At 35.9% G+C, this 15,906-nt stretch overlaps 1 protein-coding gene across 4 annotated transcripts in view; it reads right to left on the bottom strand.

The window, feature by feature from the left end:
* DLC1 (DLC1 Rho GTPase activating protein) overlaps positions 1 to 15,906 on the bottom strand; it is a 365,361-nt gene that overhangs the window by 91,268 nt on the left and 258,187 nt on the right. The window lies entirely within an intron of this gene.

Here is a 15,906-nt window from a genome sequence, read left to right as displayed (position 1 = left end):
ATATATTTCTATAAAATATATTTTTATGAAATATATAAAAAATTGCTCCTCACATCAAGACATTTCCAAAGTAATTATTTAAAGAGCTTTGATGCATGCTAGATTTAAATTTACCAAAGTTACCTCAATAGCATAATATTTTTTCATGATAAGATAATTGTAACCATTTCAGTTGTCCCTGTGGAAAGCTTTTATGTAAGAGTCACTTAACAATAGAGACTAAAATAGTCTTCCTGTTAAGATTATATACCGATTCATTTTGTTTGTTTGTTTATAAGTCATTTGCTTTAAACTCCAAGTATTCTTCTCTTAGCACCAGCATGGTTGGAATTCCAGCCAAGAAGGAAAATATTATTTAACTCAAGGAACTTTAGTGATGATAGTTAGGCCGAAACCACTAAATGGAACCATAATTAAGTAAAAAGACACTCAGATACAAATTAGGAAGGTTTAGCATGGAGGGAAAAGAGGATGGATGTTTGCTTCCCTATTAGCTCAAAGCTTCAGCAGGCCAGGATGGAAGCATTTGACCTGGAATAGGTGTTAGAGACTTTGGGGCAAGGCTGTCCAACAAAAGTACAGTGTAGCTACCATGGTCATTAGCCTTCTTAAAAAAATAGGTGACACACGGGCCTCCCTGGTGGCACAAGGGGTTAAGCATCGCACTATGAAGCAACCCGAAGCCTTTGCAGCATGAGTTCAATCCCTGCCCTGCCAAGGAGAAACCCACATGGTGAAGCAGACCTCTCCTGTCTCACCCGCTGCTCCCCTTAGCAGTGTATTTCAGTCAGTCTGCCTGTTCTGCTCCCCACTCTGTCTCTGGTGAATCCTCTCACCGCCCCCACCCCAGCCCCATCGCTGGCCTGTACCTCAGCTCTTATATGCATAAATAAATAAATCTTTAAAAAAAAAATAGGTGACATTATATATAGTAATCAAGCTCATTTAACCCCACTAATCCCAAATACCATCATTTTGACAATCACTGTAAAGATTATTAATGAACTATTTAATATTTTTTATTTTATAGCAAGTCTTTGAAACCTGGTGTGTATTTTATATTTCAAAGAGTGGAGCTGGATATTGTGAACCTAATGATAAGTGATGTAAGACAACAACCTCTTGAAGAAAGGGTCAACATTACTAATACAAAATGGAATATGAAAATAAATATAAATTTAGGGTGAAAAGAAGACATCATGAAGAATTACTGGAGATTTGAGATCCAGCTCTTTTTCTTTTGACATGTCTTCTGGCGATTTATCGGAAAAACTGATTTCAAGGCAGCTTCTCCACCCTACCTTGAACACTACAATCCTGCTATTCACAGGGAGCTATAAGTCAGAGTACCTGCAGTGTAAATTTCATTAGTGTTATGGAATGAATCGTATCTTCCCAAAATTGTATGTTGAAGTTCCAACCCCTAATACCTCAGTATATAATTCTACGTGAAAATAAGATTAGAAAATAAGGTCTTTAATGAGGTGACTGAGTTAAATGAGGTGATAATGATAGGTCCTAATCCAATAGGACAGGTGTCCTTATAAGAAAGGAAGAGGGGCCTTCCTGGTGGCCTAGGCATTAAGCCTGGTGGCCTAGGCATTAAGCCCACCATGATGGCCTGAGTTCAGTCCCCCACCAGAGAACTAACCCACATACGGTGCAGCAGACCTCTCCTGTCTAGCTCACTGCTCCCCTCAGCAGTGTATTTCAGTAAATCCTCCTGTTCTGCTCCCCACCCTGTCTCTGGTGAATCGTTTCAGCCCCCTAACACCTCTGGCCTATACCCCAGTTCTTGTATGCATAAATAAATAAAAAGAAATCTTTAAAGAAAAAAAAAAAGAAAAGGAAGAGACAGCACAGAAGGCAGACCATGTGAGGAAAAAACTGTGAAAAGGAAGTTGCAAGTCAAGGAGAGAGATCTTAGGAGAAGAAAGTAACCCTTGTCAGCACCTTGACTATTTGGAGACTAGTCTCATGCACTATTACCTGGATTTTTCAACAGATCATATCTTTTCTCCCTCACTAGGTAAATTACTTGAACAATATTTCAGGGACAATATCTTATGTCAAACTGGAATGCTAGAAAAATTTCTGGAAGATCTACGTGAATTAGACGACAGGGGTCCTATTTGGGTCTGTGGGTGGTTAAAAAAAATTGTTTTAAGTTATTTCCAAAGTTATAAGATAGTAGAACCACTTTACCTAATGACAGTTTAGTTCCATGTCTGCACTAAGTAGATGGAAGAGCATGACCACAATTATGGCTGAAGTCCCCTACTCCCTTCACTGTGTCACACTAATGCAGTAGGTGAGAGGCATCTATCTCTGTTTCTGCTGTAGCAACCCAGTCCTGGTTATTGCCTTATGTTTTTCTACTGCTTATGCCAGCAACGGAAGTTCATAAGAATATCTTCCCAAAAGCCTTGGCCAGAACTGAAGGAAGTGAGTATGTTCAAGGGTGAAAAGATGATTCAACCCTTTGAGTGTTTAATTCTTGATATCCCTTCTGAAATTACTGAAAAGAATGCCAACAAGTTGTAATTACAATGCTGCTCCTTGAGAGGTGGAAATCTGCCAGTACTATTGGATTTCAACCAACAATCCATTTCAAATAAGTCATCGAAGGAAATGAACATCTATTTTGGTAATTTATAGGGAATATCTGTAACCTCTAAAATGTCCACAAGCATACTTGATACAGAGTTTCATCAAACTATGCTTCTTATCAGCAATTTTTGGTGCAGGCTTGAATGTTCACTAATGTAGCAATTCTTAGAGAGCTGATGATGAGACTGGCTAACACTTAGTCTCAGAATAAGAGTAAACATGTCAGCTCACAAAAATCTACATTAGCTATCCTCAGAAATGCACACTTACCCTTCTAGTAAGAAAACACAGCTGTACTCAAAATATTTATCAAATGCTATATTTTTTCCAGTGAAACCAAGGTCCTTTAGGGGGGCCATCCATCACTTTCCTTGGAAAAGTGAGAGGACTGCTTTTGCAATCAGAACATTTCCAAGGCCTTCATGCCAATTGCTATGTGGAGTGATTCAACATCAGCTTAGGAAGCTTCCTTGGGAGCTGAGTGGGCAGTCATGAATCATCTCTCGCCTTTTTCACTTACCATGATTGATCTCCTTGGAATATTACTTGAAAATAATACCTTGCATTTTTGAAAAGAATGCTTTTCCTGATGGCAGCAGACTGTCACAGAGTAAAAGGAGGCCCTGGTGAGCTATGGATCCTGGAATCGGGATGTTCCAGAATGTTTGGGAGTGATGGTCTGCGTCTGAATCAACACAACTGATTTGGGGGCCATCACAAGTAAAAGCTGGCAGTACTGGCATAAACACAAGGTCTCTTTGGGAGGATTAAAACAACAGCAGCAACAACAACAGTTTCAAGGTGAATGGTGGACTTAAGTCATCCTGGGTTTTACAGATAAGCAATTAAACTCAAGAAAATCAACCTTTCCTTAAAAAACATGCTACATATACACTGAGAAAAACACCAAGTGTGGTTTCACCCTTTGATAAAGCAAATTCTCATTTATTTGGCCAGAGCTGATACACAGTATTATATCACATGGGAACTAACAGCTGGAACCTCAGTCTTTGGAATCTACCTTACCTACAGATAGTTTAGTGCAGAACTCTGCACTATCAATTATCATTTATTATCAATTATCATTTAGTGCAAATATAGCACTAAACTAATCTCAAACTTATCACCAGTTTGCCATGCAGTTTCCCAGTTGTAGCTACACCCCAGGATACCTGTTGAGTTGACTAACACACATTGTCAGCAATTGGAGGTGAAAACCATTCTGTTCCAAGATCAGAGGCAGACAAATAGTCTCGTCAGACAAGCTGTTACAAATTGCAACAGCTTTGATGGATTTTTTTTGAGTCTTCATATATATACAGCTCCTTTCAATGAAGAACAATTGAGCTAAATTGACTGTGAATGCAGTTTGTGGTTACTAGAAACATGTTGATGGAAATGAGGATACTTAATTTGTAGAAGAAAGATTCAGAGAAAACCTAGTAGTTTCTCTGTGTGATTGAAGAAATTCTATAAAGAAGGAGAATTAAACTTGTTTTGCTGTGTGGCCTCACAGTACAGAATATGACCAGTAGAAGGCACATGACCAGTAGAATATGACCAGTAGAAGGCACATGAAAACAGAGTTCAGACCAGCTCAGGGGATTATTTTCTAACTAAGTTGTTTGGAGATGATGCCACAGGACCAATCTGCATGCACTTCCTGGGGATGTCCACAAGGACATTTGAAGGTGATGTGACAGAAACACTGATTAAACTACAGCAGTTTTCTCCTTCTGGATTTCAAGGATCACTAAGAAAAATAAGCAAGGGACCACTGTAGGAATATATTCTGCAGTTTTTCAATTTTACTAGTAAGGATATTTGAATTATCATTTATTATTATTATCATTTAGCAAAATAAAGGACATTTCAAGCCTTCAAGAGAATTAGAAAAGAAACAACGTAAAAATGAAGTACAGTTTTTGAACAGATATACCATTTGTATAAATTAAAACACAGTAATCATGCTACTTCTACATTCTCTCTCTCTCTCTCTCTCTCTCTCTCTCTCACACACACACATACACACACACACACACGAAATATAAACTTGTGGAAAATGGGACTAAAGTGGTGTTTAAAGAGGAATTCGACTTTATCCACAATATTTATCCTTTAGGAAAAAATGGTAAAAGAATGATAAAACATTCACAATTTTTCAAAACTGGATACAGGAAGCAAGGGTGCTTGTTATATTATTCTTTCATGTTTTTCTTTTTTTAATATAATTGCCCTCTCCTTTTAAACAAAACACTGAATGTTACTAAATTTTCTTTGTTTTTCTCATTTGAACATGCACTAAACTGTATCATTCAATACTACTGATCCAAAGGCCATTAGGGGAGAGAGGAGACTTCATTTATGGAGTGTACCTCACAGGTCTACTATGAGCCATGCACTGTTTATGCTGCATCTAGTCCTATGATTCTGTACTTTTATGATTCTTAATTTTCAGCAGATAATTCCCTTACAGTTTCTTTTAGACCCTATACTTCCTCTGAAACCAGAAAAAAACCCCTCTGCTCCAGGGAAACTTCGTGCTGATTATCCTTTGGGGCTAAGAGACCCCTCCCCATATTACCGTCCACATGAAACCATGTGGCATCATACAATATTAAAATCTCTTCTGCAAAATTACTTACAACCATGGCTTGAAATGAGACAGATAAATTTCTGGTAGTGGGGATATTTGTGAGTCAGAGTACAGGTGGGGATTTAATTTGACTCCACTACTTCAGAGAAATTAAAAATCAGCCTAGAACTTTCTCCATTTTTTTTTTCTACTCAGTTTTTCATTATGTCTCCTTTAAAAGTACCAAGTCCATAAAGAGGTCTTTTTTTTTTTTTTAATAGATGGACAGATGAGGACTCACAAAGTACTTCAGTACTTTTGTCTATTTCATACTTGTTGTCTAATCCTGGAAAGTATCCAATCTGGAGTCTAAGGACATCTGGTGCACTCAAGAAAGTAATGTCATTAAGCCATTTTCAACATTTTAGAAAGCTTCAAGAAATCTGAGTAAAAATGTCCAATTTATTTGCTCTCGGATATAATTATATCAACATCATTAGTTAATGAAAGCTACCCTATGCCACTGGACTCTTTAATTGGCATCTATTTAAACCCTTGATTTATTTCAAAAAGAGGGAGTAAGATTGAAGACAATAGGTTGAAAGATAAAAAAGACTGAAGAAATCAGGAAACTAGGGCCAGTCTTAGGAAAAACCCACAATCAGATATGTGATCTGAATTTGTAATTAATTTTTAAAATAGTGTTGGCAAGGGGAGAAAGCAAAACGTGTTCAAATTAATGAGTAATTCTCACTTTCATAATTTTGCCTTTTACAATGGTACCATTTGCAAAGGCCAAGCAGAAATGCTGAGTTGGTTTAAGATGTTACCACTGCCAGTTTATCAGAAACAGATAAAGCTGCAACTCTTGCCATGGCATTTAGATCATGAAGTTCAACCAATATTCCCAACTAATAGTGATCTACAGTTTGTAAAGGACTGCTGCACATGATCTGATTCTCGCCACTGATCTCCAAGTGTGACTTCTTTTTTTATTGAATACATAGGCCAGCAAGTTTCTCCTCAATCCTTAGAACACCACTGAAACATCACTTCTTTTGGAAGGAAGTCCACTGGTCCACATAATTTCTATGTACTTATGGATAATAACACAGAATCTGGGAAATGAGTAAAACTACAAAACTGGTTAAGTTTTAGAGCCTGAGTTTGAAATGAAGTCATCTGTCTCCAACTCATGCTGTTCCTATCCTGAAGCACCACTCTTCACAGCATGCTCAGTGTTGCTGAAGAGTGCAGTACCACCACTGTTTGCTTTTCTTAAAATTATGGTTACAAAAATTTTTAAAAGTTAATTCAAATAGCTTGCATTTATTGAGCCTTTACAACAGATCATGTGAAGTTCTAAGAGATTTAAATGTATTAATTCATTTAATCCTCATAACAATCCTGTAGGGTAAGTGCTAGTATTTTTATTTTATAGGTAAGGAAATTGAGGTGCGGACTAATGGGTTAGATAACTGCATGGATTGACCCAGCAGTACTGTGATCCAGACTTAGGTGGTTTGGCTTTGGAATCCATACTCCCTCCCTCCCTCCCTCCTTCTCCTCCCTCCCTCCCTCCCTCCCTCCCTCCCTCCCTCCCTCCCTCCCTCCCTCCCTCCTCCCTCCCTCCCTCCCTCCCTTCCTTCCTTCCTTCCTTCCTTCCTTCCTTCCTTCCTTCCTTCCTTCCTTCCTTCCTTCCTTCCTTCCTTCTTCCCTTTCTCCCTCCCTCTCTCCCTCCCTCCCTCCCTTCCTTCCTTTTTCTTTAAATTGAGGTACATGGTATGTGATTTGGAGGTACAGGATCATCCCGTTCAGGGTTGTAATCACTTCACACCCATCACCAAGATACCCATAGTCCTCCAGCATGGTCCATTGTGCTTCCTCCACATTCTTAATTAAAATAGACAACTACTGGAGTTTTTTCTTCTCAATGGAACTTTGGACATGAACACTGTAAAACTGGTTTCAATTTTGACACATGCATACTATGGAACAAAGGCTTGCCTCTGGTTCTCTACTTACAGTCTCAACTATAATTATAGTGTATGAAAGAGATATGGAGTTGATTCAGTTGATTGGGTTGCTTGTTGATAATTATTACAAAACAAGTATGGATTTTATTTTTTAATTTCCGCCCTCCCATGCTTTAAATAATAAAGCAAACTTGTAATCGAGGGGAAAAAAATAAAAACCAACAACCTGGTTCTGATTTGTTTAGGACTGCATTCAAGGTTTTAGGAATCATTTCAGAATGTTCAAAGCAGCCATTCTCTTTTGAAATAATTTAGATAAAAAAATGAAAATATGTTGTCAAGTTGCTATGTGAAAGGTTTTTCACATATAGAACAATAAAAATTGAAACAAAAACATTCAAAACAGCTTACATTGTAAAGACCACCTGAGTGGTCTTTACATAAAAAAGAACAAATACTTCATATATTTTGTGCCCTCTGATTAGAATTATCAAGAAATTATTCTATTAAGAAAGTAAATTTAAAAAGGAAACATTTAACAACTAAAAGCATAAAAAAGAACAAACACTTCATATATATTTTGTGCCCTCTGATTAGAATTATCAAGAACTTATTTTATTAAGAAAGTAAATTTAAGAGCCTCCCCAGTGGCGCAGCAGTTGAGCGCTGGGTTGCGAAGCTGCCCGCAGCCTCTGCAGTGTGGGTTCGATCCCAGGCTGCTGGCGAGGGTCCCACATGGTGTGCAGACCTCTCCTGCTGCACTCGCTGCTCCCCTCAGTAGTGTACTTTGTCAGTCTGCCTGCTCTGCTCCCCGCTCTGGTTCTGGTGAGTTCTCTTACCCTCCTGCGCTTCTGACTGTACCCAATGCTTGTATAAACAAACAAACAAACAAACAAACAAATAAATAAATAAATCTTAAAAAAAAAGAAATGCAAAAAAGAAAGTAATTAAAAAGGAAACATTTAACAACCATAAAATATAGCTGCTAATATGTCCAAAAAGAAACACCTCTAATTTCTCATATATTAGAATAGAACTCACAGTCACCATTATAGTTAACTAAATATTACTAGAAGAAAAAAGAATTTATGCCACTGAGAATATATTTTGGACATTCTTGCGAATACTTTAACCATTACTTTAACTAATCTCTGATAGTTTCTATAAAATACATCTTGGTTGTGGAGTAATATTCCATTGTGTATATGTACCACATCTTCTTGATCCAGTCATCTCTCTTTGGGCATCTGGGTTGTTTCCATAGCTTAGCTATTGTAAATAGTGCTGCTATAAACATAGGCATGCAAGTGCCCTTTGGAATTAATGTTTCTTTGTCATTTGGGTAAATACCTAGGAGTGGAATTGTTGGATCATATGGAAGTGTGGTCAAGAAATCTCCACACAGCTTTCCATAGTAATTGGACCAGTTTGCACTCCTACCAGCAGTGCAGGAGAGTTCCTTTTTCTCCACAACCTCACCAACATTTGTTGTTGCTAGTATTTTTAATATGTGCTATTCTCACTGGTGTAAGATGATATCTCATGGTAGTTTTGATTTGCATTTCCCTTATTACAAGTGATGTTGAACATTTTTTCATATGCCTGTTGGCCATTTGCATTTTCTCTTTGGTGAAGTTTCTTTTTAGCTCTTCTGCCCATTTTTGGACTGGATTATTTTCTTTGTTTTTGTTGAGTCTCATTAGCTCTCAACAATCAAAAAAGATAAACACATGCAGTTTGCAGCAACATGGATGGAGCTAGAAGGGATCATGCTCAGCAAAATAAGTCAGAAAGAAAAAGAAAAGTACCGGATGGTTTCACTCATAGCAGGAATTTCGAAAACTTAAATAAGAGACCAGGAAAAAGACTAATCAATACAAAGTAAAAATCAAAATCAACAAGCAACTATAAACCAGAGACACACTGGGTGGGGAGAGGAGGGGAGAGGAAGGACGAGAGTCAAAATAAGGGGGAACGTGCAATTGTATGGGGAATATAACCAAAATGTTAATGCATACACTGTGCAAAAAAGAAAAATGATGTAAGAATTATATAAAATAAAATATTAATTAAAAAATAAAATACATCTTGGACGCTGTGTATACAGTTTTGAGTCTTGGACACCCCAGCCAAATGATTTAGGTGCTTAGTCTCCACACTACCTTAAATGACCTTCTTTCATCCCTCTTTATATTCCTAACTTACTTCTCTCCTTTCTGAGCTTCATCTTTTCCCTCTTTATTCATTCACACATTGATTCATTCAGTATTTATTTCACTTCCCCCACCATGACTTTTCTCTTCTCAAAATTGGAGCTTTCTGCTTTTAACACATTACTTGTCCTCTTTTTTCCAAGGAGATTGGGAAGTTTTGTTTTAGAGTCAGTCTTTGATGAAAAATGAATAATATGAAAATGGAAATCACTCCTATACTTCTTCTGAACACCCATATCACGTACTTTACCCCTCTTTGCTCGTCCTTAAAACGAAGATAGTGTTTACTTTATAAACACTTAAGTTGTGTTCACTCACATACTATTCCATCACTAGTTTCTATGTTTTCCATCTTAGGTTGTAGACTATTAGAAGGAACTCAGCGTCAAATGTCAGTAATTGCCAAGCTTAATTCCCTCAAAAATTTTATTTGGGTGATCTCTTTTTTTTCAAATATATCAACACTTAGGCTCTTGTAGGCCAAAATAATGTATAGGGAATTTCACTAGAAAATTAGACACAAGGAATGGAAACAAGAGGGGACAAGAGTGTCTAGATTTCTTACATCAGTTTTGGAATTACGTTGGGGATGAGTATTTCCAACTTTTGGACATTTCCCAAAGTGTAATGGAGACTGAACTTTCTATAAAAAAAAAAAAAAAAAAAAGAAGTCAAACAAACTTCGAGGCTGTGTATGATCCTGTTTAAATGATGAGTGGGCTCTCGGCATGTAAAGAAAAGCAGCTTGGTAGAGTAGACCTGTGTCTCATCTTCTTTTGCCAATTTTACTAAGAACATCTTTACCCCTCATCTGTACTTTGTTGTAAATACAGGCTCCTACTTTTTAAGGCTAGTGTTCCTCAGGGTTATGGACAGAAGAGGAAATTCCCTTTAAAACTGCTTTGTAATAGAATTCATGTTCCTTACAAGAAACTCTGGGGAAACAAAACAGAAAGGATAGGAAATAACATGATAAGAAAATAGCTCTGTAGTTTTGCATTAATTATAAATGCAATCTTGTCACTGGGGCAATTGTTAATGGTTTGTGCTGACTCATTTTCCCGCTAGTGCTATTACCCTGAAGGGAGGCACCATTACAAGTCTTGAGACTATTCATAAGCATTAGTAATTTCTTAGGTCTTTGATGTGTTTTTGGTAAACAGAAGCACTACAGCATGCCTATCACGGGAGTGGCATTGAACAGTCTAGTCTTGAGGTTTGGAGGGGCAAAAATGCTCAGGGATAAAAGATTCCTGTTAAGGAAAATACTGCTATCAAATCAGAGATATTTCTGAAGTCTTTATCTGCTTTGGTCTAGTGAACTCCAAGGTTTAAGACAGATGAACACAAGAACTAATAAACTGCTGGGAACGCTATCATCTTGAATCTGTGTGGGGTAAAGGGTTGGAAAACAGGTTTATGGGCAGTGCCAAACTCTAACAGAAGTAAAAATCTTTACAAAGTGAACTAACTTTCAGGTATTTGAAGGTCAAGGTAATGAGAATTTCGAGTATTGATTAAGGTTCAATACACTAGTTCTCACAGACTTTAAATATAGCTTTAGCAGTCTGTTGATAAGTACTTATATAGGTCAAATTCAAAATCCAGATTCTTAAAAAAAAACTTTGAATCAATCAATCAATCAATGCAGATATAGACAGTTACAGGGTAATTTAAACTCTTCCATTCACACACACATACACACACATACACACAATTTTGGAATATCACATGTTCAGTTTTAAATGCACAATTGGTTTCCCTGTCTTTGGTGTAGGGTTTTGAAATTAAAAAATACCTAGAGGTATAATAATCATTCTCCAACTTTAAATTTCTCTTATTTGATATTCTATCCAATTCTGTATCTTTTCTGCAATGCTCAGAATTTCAGATCAGTCATACATTATGACCAAAGAACAGAGAGCTAGGAATTGAATTATAAAATTAAAAATAAAATGAAAATGAAAATTTTCATAGACATTTGAATTTAGGACCAGAAACACAAACACTCACACACACACACACACACACACACACACACACACACACTTTGTTTAGTGTGCCTGCTAAACATAAGAAGCAAGATAGTTCTACAAGTACTTCCTAAAATTTGGAGGAGGAATAAAACCTGGGGGGAAGGAACTGGTAAAAAGTTTCTATCAAAAAAGAAAAACTAATTGCCCAATATTCATTGTTTGTCATTTAAGTGGTAAAATATTATTAATAATGACTGTATTAATTATACTCCATATATAATTTCATTTTTTTGATGTTAAAGAATAAGAAGACTATAAAAATAGGAAATAAAAAGAATGTTTAGGGTCACTGACTTTGTTATTATTATTTTTCTGTAACTTTATGCATTCTAGAAAAACCAATACTCCTTTAAAACATATTTTTTGGGGGTGATAGTGATGGAGGGTACTGCCTATTTAGGAAGTTCCATAGTGTAATGGATTTTATATATATATATATGTGTGTGTGTGTGTGTGTGTGTGTGTGCTCATGCATATCTGTGTCATTTTTTCTCTAGACATACATGTAGACATAACTTTAAAGATTATCTCAAGAATTTTTGAGTCCATGAAGTCTTAATTTCCACAATTGTACAATTGTGGAATTAATTTAATTTCCCCATGAAAAGCATAGTTCTTTAGAAGAGTTACTGATTATACAACTATAAGCAGAGAACAATTAAGCCTGGGTGAGACATAGATGTTGGATAGTTGGTTAAATTCACTCGTACGCTAGATGGCTCTGTCCTTTAGTCTCTCTGACAATGAAATTAAAGGTTATTTGAGACTACAGAATATGGATTTACTCATAGAAGTACCATAAAAAAGGAAAAAAACTGAAGAAAATACTGTAAATATTAAATATGGAAATGGCAAATACAGGCAATAAACTAAAATCAGTAACACTTTCAAATGCAAAGATTACAGTAATTTTTAGTGTTTTGTGGTGCAGAGAGTAAAGGGGAAGTGTTTTTTTTTTTCTTGTTAAGTTTCTATAGTTAAATGTTACAGAAAGGGTGGGAAGGAATTATAAGTTTATTGTCCACCTGTCATTATTGCTTGCTTGCTCATTTCTTGCTTTTATTTTCTTTTTCAAATAGCTAACAATACACAGCATGTTACCAGAGTTCTCTTCTACTCTTTTAAGCAAAATCCCTCCCTCCACCCCAATTCTGGCTATTTTTAAATGCTGTTATAGAAATACAAAAATATTCATCAAAGGAAAAGATCACAGGTTACAACACTGAAATATATCAGTGACGATTACAATATTTATTTGGAGGCAAAATTTCAGACAAAGAAATAAATCAAAATATACTATGCTTGTCAAAAACTTGTAAAATTGGAGCCTAAACAGAAGTAATAGTTGATCTTTGATACAGATTCATGTTTCAAAAACAAATTTACGAATTCACTTACTATGTTAAATCAATTTTGTACATGTTATTTCTCTGACTTGCTAAAAAAGAACTGTAAGGTATGTATATCTGTATCATTTTTTTCTCTAGACATATATGTACACATAGCTTGAAAGATTATCTTAAGAATTTTAGAGTCCATGAAGTCTTAATTTCCACAATTGTACAATTGTGGAATTAATTAAATTTCCCCATGAAAAGCATGGTCCTCATTTGTTATTTGGTACCTGGTGGTTCACCAGAACCACTTCAAGTTTTCCTTGATAGTTAAACATGTATTTTGACATCTTTCGAAGAAATCCCGTTTCCCTTCATTATCCTTTAAATTAAAAATATACAAACTATTTGTCATTCTTGCTGCCATTAAATCTTTTTCTAGTCTGAAGTTCTCCATATAAAATAAATAAATCTATATATTTGTCTAGGTCATTTCATCCATAGGAGCAGAATATAACTTTAAAATGAATTAGAGTTTTAATTTTTTCATTCTTCCAGACATTTTATTACCAAACAAATAAACAATGAGGAAGGAAGTAACAGGAAATAGAGCAATATCTTCTGCTGGGAACTTCTGAGATAAGTGTTGATCTGTTTCTAAAACTCACTATTTTAGTTATTAACAAATACTAGTCATGCTTCCTTTCTCTATTAGACATATAACAGAATAAAACAATAACACAATTTGGTAGGGGAAATGTCAATTTATTATTTTACCTCCTTATAGTTGAATCTATTAACTACCTTGTGATAGCTATAAAACAGAAATAAAAAGTAGACTGGCATTATAAAGAAAGGAAGGGAAAGGAAAACAAAATAAATAACCCAACAGTGTAACAGGGACCTTTTTTCTAAGTCTATATGAAATCGTACATGAATAATCCTATGGGTTGCTCATACCAGTATTGTATAATGAAAAACAGAACTCACATGTTGGCAAACTAAAGCTAATCAAGGGCGAGGTTACATAAATCAAAACCAGGACTTTAACACCCCATAGAAAAGTCATTCCTACAAAGAGTTGGTACCATGCCTGATAGATCAGAAATAACCAATGACTTTAATTTAAACTAACTGGTATAAATATGTAAGTGCTCTATGGGAAATTAGGGTAATAATACAAAGACTTCCACCTCCACTGCATGACAATCAATATGGCATTCATTTTATTTTCATCACATGAGGAGCTCTGGTGTCCTTCCAAGCTTCTAGAGTTGCCTCTACCCTGCCTGTATCCCTAATCTTTCTCTACTAAGTTATGTCACTTGCCAATGCACTATGCTTTTCTTTGGAATACTCAATAATAATTGCTATCTCTTCTGTTGAAATGCAAGCCTCATGAGGGCAGGGATTGTTTCTGCATTGCTTATTGCTATGCCTCTAGTGCCTTGCACAATGTTGGACATGAACAAATAAATGTATGAATGAATGAATCCTTCTTAGCTCATTTTCTTTTTCTTTTTTTTTAAGACTTATTTATTTATGCATACAACAGCTGGGTACAGGCCAGAGGTGTGTGTGCATGAGGGCAGGGGGGGCAGCGGCAAGAGGATTCACCAGAAATAGAGTGGGGAACAGAACAGGCAGACTGACTGAAATACACTGCTGAGGGGAGCAGTGGAAGAGAAAGGAGAGGTCTGCTTCACCGTGTGGGTTGCTACCTGGCCGAGGATTGAACTTGTGCTGCAGTGGCTGCGGACTGCTTCATAGTACGGTGCTTAACCCCTTGTGCCACCAGAGAGGCCCCCTTAGTTCATTTTCTTAAGGCCATATTTTCTGCTTGTTCTGGCTCAGGGTTTGGTTCTGGTATTGCTTGCAAAGAAGGCCAATTTAGAAAATGCTTATTATAAAGTAATATCTTATTGTGAAAAATATAAGAGAAAGATGAAATGGATGAAAGTGATCGCTTGTTTTTATTGATGTACTGCATGGTATTACTGACAGCACTCATGTTTTCTCAAGTAGCTTTCTCAGAATAGTTTCAAGAACTTCAAATATGCCTTTCATCCTCATGTTATCTCTGTGATACATGAAGTATTTTCAATATCACCATATAACAGCTTAGAAGGCAGGCAAGTCTGAAAAGCAGAAGTCCAGAGATGTTTTCCATTTGACCAATTGTTTGTTTCCAGTTCTGGACTTCACATATTTTCCTTTCACCTAGTCAAAGTTTGCTTTACTCAAGGGTTCCATCTTAATTTTTATTTGTACAACTTTCTGCTTTCTACAGTAGAAATTAAAACATGGTTTTTACTTGTTTTTGAATCTGTGAGTTTCAAGAAGAGATATTTAATATAGGATTTTGACAACTACAATTCAGTTGTAATTTCACATTTACAGATATTATTTATTTACTTTCATTGTATTAATTTGTAGCTCTCTAATCTCATTTGGAGACAAAGTAAAATAAAACAAACTCACCTTTCAATAAAAATCATGCAAAATAATATCAGCTTTAAAAATGCCTTAATAATGAACTTACAAACACTGAAACAGAATTTTCCTCAAGAATTATTATTGGCAGTTCAGGAATATAAAGCAAACACACATGTGCATGTGTACATACTACCACACCCACTGGGCACAGGTTCATAGTTGTGCATCTCACACCTTTCAGGATACTATTTGATTCTATGAAACATTTTATGTTTTGGAAATATGTAGACCTAACAACATATACCTAAGATTAAGAGAGGATATGTGGCTGAATTAATTGTGGCTCTTGATATTTTTGAAAAACATGTAAGTTACAGCTTGGAAACATGAGAAATTATCGATTTTAAACAAGGATATTTATTTTAAAGGACGTGATATTAAAAACATAATTAAGTTGGCTTCTCCCCTGAATCAAATATGAAACTTGAAGGGCTTCCATTTCCAGTGAAGAGAAGCCCCATGCCTAATTCCTTTCTTCTTGACTTTTCGATGATGTAATTTCATCTTTTAGGAACTGAGCTTACAATACGGCTCCACATTTGCAATAAAATCTCAGATCAATGTTACATGAGAATTTGGTAATTTAGTGCATTTTGGAAGTGTTTTTCTATTTTCTTATTTTTCTTGGTAAAAACATATATTGGGGCAAAATGTCCTTGGTTCGTT

This window comes from Talpa occidentalis, unplaced genomic scaffold, assembly GCF_014898055.3.
Source record: "Talpa occidentalis isolate TD23 unplaced genomic scaffold, MPIMG_talOcc4v2.1 talOcc4.4, whole genome shotgun sequence".
NCBI classification, from domain to species: domain Eukaryota; kingdom Metazoa; phylum Chordata; class Mammalia; order Eulipotyphla; family Talpidae; genus Talpa; species Talpa occidentalis.
Note: the sequence above shows the minus strand (reverse complement) of the source record. Positions and strands in the feature narration are given on the sequence as shown.